This window comes from Acomys russatus, chromosome 11, assembly GCF_903995435.1.
Source record: "Acomys russatus chromosome 11, mAcoRus1.1, whole genome shotgun sequence".
In the NCBI taxonomy this organism is placed as follows: domain Eukaryota; kingdom Metazoa; phylum Chordata; class Mammalia; order Rodentia; family Muridae; genus Acomys; species Acomys russatus.
Window position 1 is genome coordinate 118,048 of NC_067147.1, and position 9,491 is coordinate 127,538.

Genomic DNA, 9,491 nt, shown 5'->3' on the forward strand with positions numbered 1-9,491 from the left:
TGCTTTAAGAGAAGCTTGGAAAATTGGCCAGGGAACAGGAAACATAGCCAAGCATATCTGGAATAGAAAGAAAATGCTAAAATGCACACTTGAAGACAGTACTCCATAAATAAATGACATTTCAAGAAGTAATGGATGAGAAATTTTTCTAAACTTTTGAAGACACAGATCTTCAGATAGAGATGTTCAACCAAGCAATATTAGCAGACATAGGCAAACCTGGCATAATGAGAAAGAAGCGTCGGTAGGAGACTGTTGGCGAGGGCAGTATCAGCTTCTAAAGAATGGCAAAGGGGTAAAATTTTTCATTAACATCAATAGTAAAGTAATATGTTAAAAGCATCAATTGAATAATTATTTAAGAATTTTATGCTAAACATATAGAAAAGTGCCAAACTTGAGGCTATAAGGAGCCCTCACTTAACAGATTCTAATGGTTGTGATTCAAAGAGAATGGATGTAACCTAGCAAACAATCATAAAGCAGGCTACAATTAAACTACCAAATCACACTAGGACATAAGTAAGGAGTGGGGACAATGCAAGCCCATGCATTGTACAGGAATAGACAATAGCCATACTCTACCTGTAACTGTAAATCTGTATTAGATAGAGCAAATGCTACTATACTAGACCCAATATGGCTCTCCAGAGAACTTTTAAAAATCATTCAGAAAAGAAAACAAAACCATCCAAATGAAGTAATAAAGTGGGAAAAAGCCAGTAAATTGGGACATAAGTTCCTGTGAAAGGAAGAAAGGCTGGAATTATAGATCAAAGGTAGAATTCATTCACAGCATTCAGAAGGCCTTGGGTTCCATTCCAGAACAAATAAGTGATCACTAATAACTGCAAGTATAAATGTATTAAATTCTCCAGTTAATGACTTGTTATAATTTAAAAATAAAAATAAAATAAAACAGCAATGGATTTGTTACAACAGGCAGAAAGCATGCAGAGAGTAAAAGTCAGCTAATAGAAATTAAAGACCAGAAAAATATTACCAAACTAAAGGCAAGGATAATCATATTTATACCAAAGGAAAGTTTGGGCAGAAACATTACTCAGAATAAGGAAAAAATCATTCCAATCACTGTCAAAATATGCATTTAAACATTCATTTAATACCTAAATGTATTATTATCTCAAAATGTATGCAAAGCCAAGCCAACAGGATTAAAAGCATACATTACTCAAGCCATAATAACAGTAGGCTTTAAACACAATTCTTAGTAATTTCTAGATAACACTGACCCCCCAAAAATTAACAAAACCCCCAAACAAATAAACAAAAAAACCTCATTAAGTAAATTGATTTAATTGTACACCCGTGAATTTGAATTTAGTACTGTGTCTAACATGTGGGAAAGAAAGTTTCCTTCCAAGCACACTGAGTGCGTTACTAGGAGTGGACCCACACACATACACAGTTGGTACAATGCATATCAAAAGATCTGCCCCACTTATTCTACTTACCACAGAGCAATGAGGCCTTAACACAAAGGCAGAACAGCAATTAGCAAAATCTACTCACTTGGAAACTTAATACTCATAGCATAGGTCCAAACAAATCATAATTGAAATTAGAAGATTTCACCTCCTAATTTTTTATTCAATTAGGAAACAATACCTGGAACATTGAGTATTTATGTTTACACAACAAAGCCCAGAATTGAGCAGACATCTAATGAAGTCAAAAGGTATGTTGATAGAAAAATTTTTACAGAGGTAGTTATGAAATAGACCTGAACAAGAGGAGAATGACACGGTAAAGTTTTGCATCTCAAAGGGTATAAGTCATTTGCCAAGGCATGTATAAAATGCAATGAACTAAAATATAACCAGAGAATCAGAGAAACACAGGTAAGTGAATATTGAGAAGTCATGACACATTTCAGAACACTGATATCGTGGATAGCTTCCTGGAAAGACAGGATTTAACCAGACTCAAAAAAAAAAAAAACAAAAAAAACCAAAACAAAAAAAAAAAAAACACAGAATTAAAACAGTCTTTTTAACTGTAAAACATGAGTCAATTCACACGAACTCTAGTGCCTCATATTTGACCATGTCCCCTGGAGGGGCAGACCTGGTGGCACTCAGAGGAAGGGTAGCAGGATACCAAGAAGAGACTTGATACCCTATGAACATATACAGGGGGAGGAAATCCCCTTCAGGAACAGTCATAGGGGCGGGGAATAAGGGAAAAATGGGAGAGAGGGAGGAATGGGAGGATACAAGGGATGGGATAATCATTGAGATGTAACAAGAATAAATTAATAAAAAAATTTTAAAAAAACATGAGTCAAATCAATAGTAAAAAAAAAACAATAGCAAAACTCTTCCCATGAAGAAATAACTGCACACAAACAGCTTTATCTGAATGTTATCAAACACTAGGGAAACAAGGTGTCTCATTATTATTTTTTAATTGTCAAAAATGTTTCTTTTTAATTAGCTTACAAAATAATGCCCTTTGTTATGTTATTTTATACATGTGTATCATTGAAGTTTGTCATATTCCTCTCTATTTTAAATGGTTTTTGTTTGGTTGGTTGTTTTTTGTTTTTGTTTTTGTTTTTGTTTTGTTTTGTTTTCAAGACAGGGTTTCTCTGTGTAGCCTTGGCTGTCCTAGACTCACTTTGTAGACCAGGCTGCCTTGAACTCACAACTATCTACCTGTCTCTGCCTCCCGAGGGCTGGGATTAAAGGCATGTGCTACCACACCTGGCCTTCTATTTTAAATATTTTTAATTGAAACAAAATTACGACACTTCCTCCTCCCTTTCTTCTCTCCAGCCTTTCTCAACTTCCTTCTTTCAAAACTCTTCCATGCCCCCTACTCTCAATAGCCTTATTTTATTTTATTATATCTGTTAAGTACAGATATATACATATGTATGCACAAGTGTGTGTGTGTGAGTGTGTGTGTGTGTGTGCATGTCGAGTCCATTTTTGTTCCTCATTCCAGGACAAGCTGATTTTCCTTCTCTCAGCAGTCAATAAACAGTTGCATGTAGTTCTTTGTCTAGGGATGGGACTCTGTGAAATGTCTCCCTTTTGTGTTAACATGTCTATTGATGTTGCCCTCATTCCAGTCTTGTTTATGGAGGCATTTCTAGGATGTTAGTGTTTCACAGCAGTCTTCCTGGTACTCTGGATCTCACAGTCTTTGCACCTCCTCTTCTCTGATGTTCACTGAAACACAGATCAGGAACTAAGATGTAGATGCATCCTATGGGGTCTAGCTCCCCACAATCTAGCAGTTTCTGCAGCATGTCAATTTGTGGTTTATTTGATGGTCTCCATTTGCTGTAAAGAGAAGCTTCTTTCATATCAATCACACAGAGAGTCTCAGGAAAAATACCCCCAATTCATTTTGAGTTCACTGTTACCTTGACAGTGGAACTGAATCCAACAAAACCAGAAGTGAAGAAACAGGACACAGAATTTCCAAACAGATGCCACAAAACAGATCCAACAATAAGAGAAATCTCTACTATGGTCAAGTTAGATTTATCCCAGAAATTAAACTGATGAATTAATTTAGTTGATTAATTAATTGACTAGTACTAGAATTTTTATTAATGAAATTATCCATATTAACCTTTTTTTTTTAAATGTTATATTATTTCACTTTAAACTTTTTTGGTTTTTATTTACTTTTCAAATATTTTATTTATTATAACTTATTCACATTACATCCTGATTGTTATCCCCTTGCTCTTATCTTCCCGTTCCCACCTTCCCTCCAAGCTCTTCTGCCCTATTCCTCTCCCCTAGACCTCTGACAGGGGCAGCTCTCCTTTTCTACTGTGTGGCCACAAACTCAAGTCTCTTCAGGATAGCCTGCATCCCCTTGCTCTGTGTGCTTGCAAGGCAGGTCCTGCAAAGTGGTAGTGATCAAATCATGGGCACCAGAGTGCATGTCAGACATTCAGCTGCAGCCACCCCCTGGTGTGGAGAAACAGCTGTCCATCAACTACGCCTGAACATGGGGTCTAAGTTCACTGGTTCTCTGCATACACTGTCTTTGATTGGTGCATCAGTTTGTGCTGGCCCAACTGTGTCCAGATCCTCCAGCCTGGAGGGCCTCCTTGTGGAGCTTCTAACCCCTCGGGTTCCTTCCATTCCCCCAATCTTCCATACAATTCTCAATGCTCTGCTCAGAGTCTGGCTTCAAGTCCTAGTATCTGTCCCGATCCCCCAGTGGGTGGAGTCTCTCAGAGGACATCTATGTTGGGCTAATATCCACTTATAAGTGAGTATATACTAGTGCCTTTCTGGGTCTGGATTACCTCACTCAGGATTATCTTTTCTACTCCCATCCATTGGGATTAGTGCTACTTCAAGACCCAGCTATACAACTCCTGGGCATATACCCAGAAGATACTTCACCATACACAAGACATATGCTCAACTATGTTCATAGCAGCTTTATTTGTAATAGCCAGAATCTGGAAATAGCCTAGATGTCCCTCAATCAAAGAATGGATAAAGAAACTGTGGTACATTTACACAATGGAATACTATTCAGTTATTGAAAACAAGGAAATCTTGAATTTTTTGTTTGTTTGTTGTTGTTGTTGTTTTTAGAGACAGCATTTCTAAAAATGCTTTGCCTTGGCAGTCCTGGGCTTCCTTTGTAAACCAAGCTGGCCTTGAACTCAGAGATCCGCCTGCCTCTGCCTCTCTGAGTGCTGGGATTACAGGTGTGCACCACCGTGCCTGACTTTCGTTTCACATTAAAATTCAATTCTTTTGGTATATTTTTAGAAAAATTACTTTTACTGGAAGAATTACCCAATGATGTAATATTATTGGCCTGAGGGACAGTGTCAGCACTGGGAGAGTGTCCTTCCTGTAGTATCTTTGTGGATGTCTCCAAAGATTAGGATGTGGATCAGTGAAGTATGTGGGTATGATGCGCCTTGAATGCGTGCAGCACCATTTGGTAGTGTAAGAGCCTAGGTGAGAAAGATAGAATAAACAGTAGATCTCCCCTACTGTGTTGGTCTGAATAGGTATATCCCCCATAGATTCATGTGTTTCAATGCTTTGCTCATAGGACATGCACTATTAGAACGTGTGGCCTTGTTGAAGTAGGCATGGCCTTGTTGGAGGAAGTATATCACTGTGGGGATGAGTTTTCATGTCTCCTATGCTCAAGCTATACCCAGTGTAGCACACCATCTCCAGTTGCCTGTAGATCAATAGATAGAACTCTCAGCTTCTTCTCCAGCACCACGTTTGCCTTCCTGCTGCCATGCTCCTGCCATGACAGTAATGGAATAAACCTCTAAACTGTAGGCCAGCCCAAATGAAATGTTTTCCTTTATAAGAATTTCTATGGTCATGGTATCTCTTGGCAGCAATAAAATCCAAACAAGAACATCTACCCCCTGGGTTTTCTTTCTGCAGAAAGCAGACCACAAAATGGACAACAGAAGCAGAGTTCCTTGGCTATATGGATTCAGGTGTTTGTATCAGTGTCTTTTCAGTGTCCTGTGGACCCTCTGTCTGGGACTGGTGTTTGGTTCACTAGCCTGCTTGATTGTAGGACTTCAGGTTTCTTGAACTCAATTGTGTAACTGCCTACCTGGATCTTCTGCTTGCAGCTGGCCATTCTAACAACATCATATGATTGTGTAAGTTACTCTAAAAAGATCCATACTTTATATGGATAATTCTAGCCTATTGGTTCTTCCCTCTGGAGAATTCTGGCTAATATAGACATCTACCAAAATCAGAAAATATAATTAGTGAAGAAAACAGCACTCTTTTTTAGATCAAAAATAAAGCAAAGGTGTCTTCTGGCAAAATGACCCGGACTCCCTTCCCTTTAACATTTCACTGAGGTTTGAGCTACCTCAATATGAGTCAAAAAATGAGATTGTAAAATAGCAGAACTGTTAAATTACAGAACAGAGTGTGATAAGTCTTCAAAAAATTAAACATGGAATTACTGTGTGTTCTACCAGTCCTAAAGGGAACTGAAACAAATACAGTGACATAAGTCGTAACTGAAAAAGGTTGACTACCTAGCTGTGTCATTAGCAGGTGAAGGTTGAGCAGCAGTGCAGTGTCAGCTACAGCAGGATGCTGCTCTACCTTGGCATAGAAGGAAACATTGGTATATGCTACAACACCATATAATCCATGCATAGAAACACACACATACACACTGAACTCTATGTAAGTGTCATGTGGATATATAAACTGTTTGTCTAAGTCAAATTTTGTTGCTATGAAAAACATCTGACAAATGCTTTAAAAAGAGAAATAGTTTATTTAGACTCACAGTTTCAGAGAGTTTAGTCCATTGTGATGCGCTGGTCATGGTAGACTGGAGCTGTTTCATTATGACAGTCAGGAACATATGAGAAGGGACTGGGAACCAGATAAATCCTTCAGAGCCATGCTCCACTTAGCACCTATTTCTCTAGGTAGGCTCTGGTTCCTAACTTTATCACAAACTCCTAAATGGTACTATGACCTAGGAACCACGTATTCCTTGTGTGAGCCTGTGGAGGGAGGGCATTCTATATTTAAACCACAACACTGAAAAATTCTATGTAGGTAACGTAGCCAGAGCAGTCAAATTCATTCATAAAGAAAGTAAAGATGTGCATTCCTACAGTGTTGGAGAGGGTGTGAGGTGAGATCCCTCACCTTACATGCTGGACTCTTCTATTAGGGGTCATATGGATATATAAATTAGTGCAGCCAGTGGTAATTTCCAAAATCACAGAACTTCACACAACCCAAATACACCATGCCTGCATTTACATCAACATATCACAGAGACACATATACATCCATGTTTACTGCTGCACTATGCACAATGACCAAGATATATAACCAGCGTTGACGTCCATCAATGGGTGAACTGATAAAGAAAATTCTAACTCAATGGCAATGGACAAAAAGACACCTTGTTGGTTGTGGTATTTTTATATCCGTCAGAGACAGAGCAGATGACAGGCCTTTACTCATTCTAGCTTGCTGCCTGGCTTGATGTCCAAGTCTGTCTTATGTCTAGGACTCATAACAATAAAATCAAGTCCAGGCAGTTCAGCATAGGAGGAGTAGATTCAATAATCTACTTTTCTCCCCTATCATCCCTGTATATTTCTATATTCCCCATTCTTTCTTTTCAGACCCTATTTCCATACTTACAAAAGAGAGATAAAGGAAAAGAGAGACATTCATGAGTCCAACCTTGTTTTCTCTCTGAATAAGGCCAATATCTTATAGGCCAACTATCTTATAACCAACTCCCAATGAAAATGATCATCTGTAGTCCAAAAGAGAAACCAAACACCTACCCACCCACCCCCAAGGGGAAATAGGGTATCATTCTCTTAAGGTTTCTTGTAGTGATTTTGAGCAAATAATACCTTTGTAGGGGCCCAAATAAGATTGGGGAAAATGGTTAAATACCCAGGAATAGTATTTGTGTTCTAGTTTCTAAATGTTGAGAAATTCCAGGCTTAATAGAAGTCCTGTATGGGACAGTCTGAAATGCTAGGCCAATTGGAATCCAAAGCTTTCTTTGAGGCTGTCCTCGGAGCTTTCCTGTTCTGATGAGGAACAGCAACTAAAGCACTTGGTTCTGGAACATGAAGGATGCAGGAAGTCAGCATCCAGCATGCTGAGAGGAAGGCACCAGAGTTCATGGCAGAGTCATACGCTCTACATAACTGTGGAGAATGATTTAGTTATTATTATTATGTATTCTGCCTGCATGCCAAAAGAGGGCACCAGATCTCATTATAAATGGTTGTGAGCCGCCATGTGGTTGCTAGGAATTAAACTCAGGACTTTGGAAGAACAGCCAGTGCTCTTAACCGCTGAGCCATCAGACCCCACAGGAGAAATTTAAAGAGAGTTTCAGAGTTTCTCACCAGTTGTAAAGTTCTGGAGCCAAAAGAGTTAAATTTCCTATTGCTTCAAACAAAGGCTACTGTTAACCCCAGATGCCAGGAGCTATTAACACTCAGGCCCTGTCTGCTGACACCAGGTCACTTGCCTCAGTTTCCCCTGACTGTCAAAACTGTCCTTTGATAGGACAACAGCAAGATAGCTGGGAGGACTCCCGATGATAATCCAGATGATGATCCAGAATATCTGGTGTCACAGACACCAGAGATCTCAAATCAGACCAATGGCATTTGCAATGAATATTTGCAAGTGAAGATGTGTGGACAGAGGGATATATTGTGGGACACACTGTTACATGCACAGATTCCATGATGAGATGTTCTCTATGCTTTGAAAAAAAGGGAAAATTCCTTATAAATAAACAATAAAGTCTGTTTTGAAAATAGCACTTGCCTTTAGAACTGAACTTTGGCAGACCTAGCCCACTGCCTTGAAGCCATTTAAAAGTACCCTCAATCTGCTTCCCTGCTTTGTACTCAGCCTGCTTTAACTTTAACTTGACTTTAAGGCACAGTGTAACCAGCCTTACTTGCCTAGATTTCTTGTGTAATCACTTTTACAACCTTAGCTAAATGCATAGTTTTAATCTTAAACCATGTACTTTTCCATACCCCTGACTCAGAACAATATATGTGTGTGTTGTGGTAATCATTTGCTAAAAACAACCAACAGGTTAAATGAATCCTTAAATAAAACAAACATCCACTATAAATGTTGAAAGCAACATTTATGGTGTAGGTTGTAGGTTGATAACATCTATGTGTGGTTTTGAGTGTTATTCTGGTCCAGTTAAGTGTGTGTGTGTGTGTGTGTGTGTGTGTGTGTGTGTGTGTGTGTGTGTGTGTGTGTGTGTGTGAAAGGAAGCTGTGAGGAGAAAGCAGACTAAAAGGTGTGGAAGATGGAGGGAAATATGGTGAAAGAAAAACAAATATATATTTTCTTTCCTGCAGAATCCTGGTTTACATGTATATATATGAGACATGAAAACAGGGGAAGGCACTTTGGAAGATGAAGGCATCTGAGGTAGATGAGAGGGTGAACAAAAGTAAAGTGATTGTGCTTGTGAAATAATCATAAAGAAACCCATCATTGTGTGTAATAACTGAAAAACATTAAGATAAGAAAAGGACCTATGAGGTGTGAATAATTGGGGCAGAACTGGGTTTGGAGTGATGGAAATGTTCTAGAGGTCACAGTGGTGATGGTTGTGCAACAATAAAAATGAACTTGATCCCACTGAAATGGACACTTAGAAATTGCTAAATGCTTATTTTTGTTTGTTTGTTTCAGACAACTTCTCACACTGTTTGGACTTTAGAAATCTTTCTTACTCAGTTTCCAGAGTGCTGGGATTACAGACATGAGCCACTACACTTGCCTTTAAATGGGAAATTTTATGTCCTGTATGTTTATCACACTTGTTATTTGCAGAAGTTATGTGTCCTCAGAAGGACCTTCATGTATGAATGCTCAGAAACACTGCATCTTGAAGGCAAGACTCTTTGCTAAGAAGAGGTAATTTATTACCTAGATCTTGTAAGTCTCAGT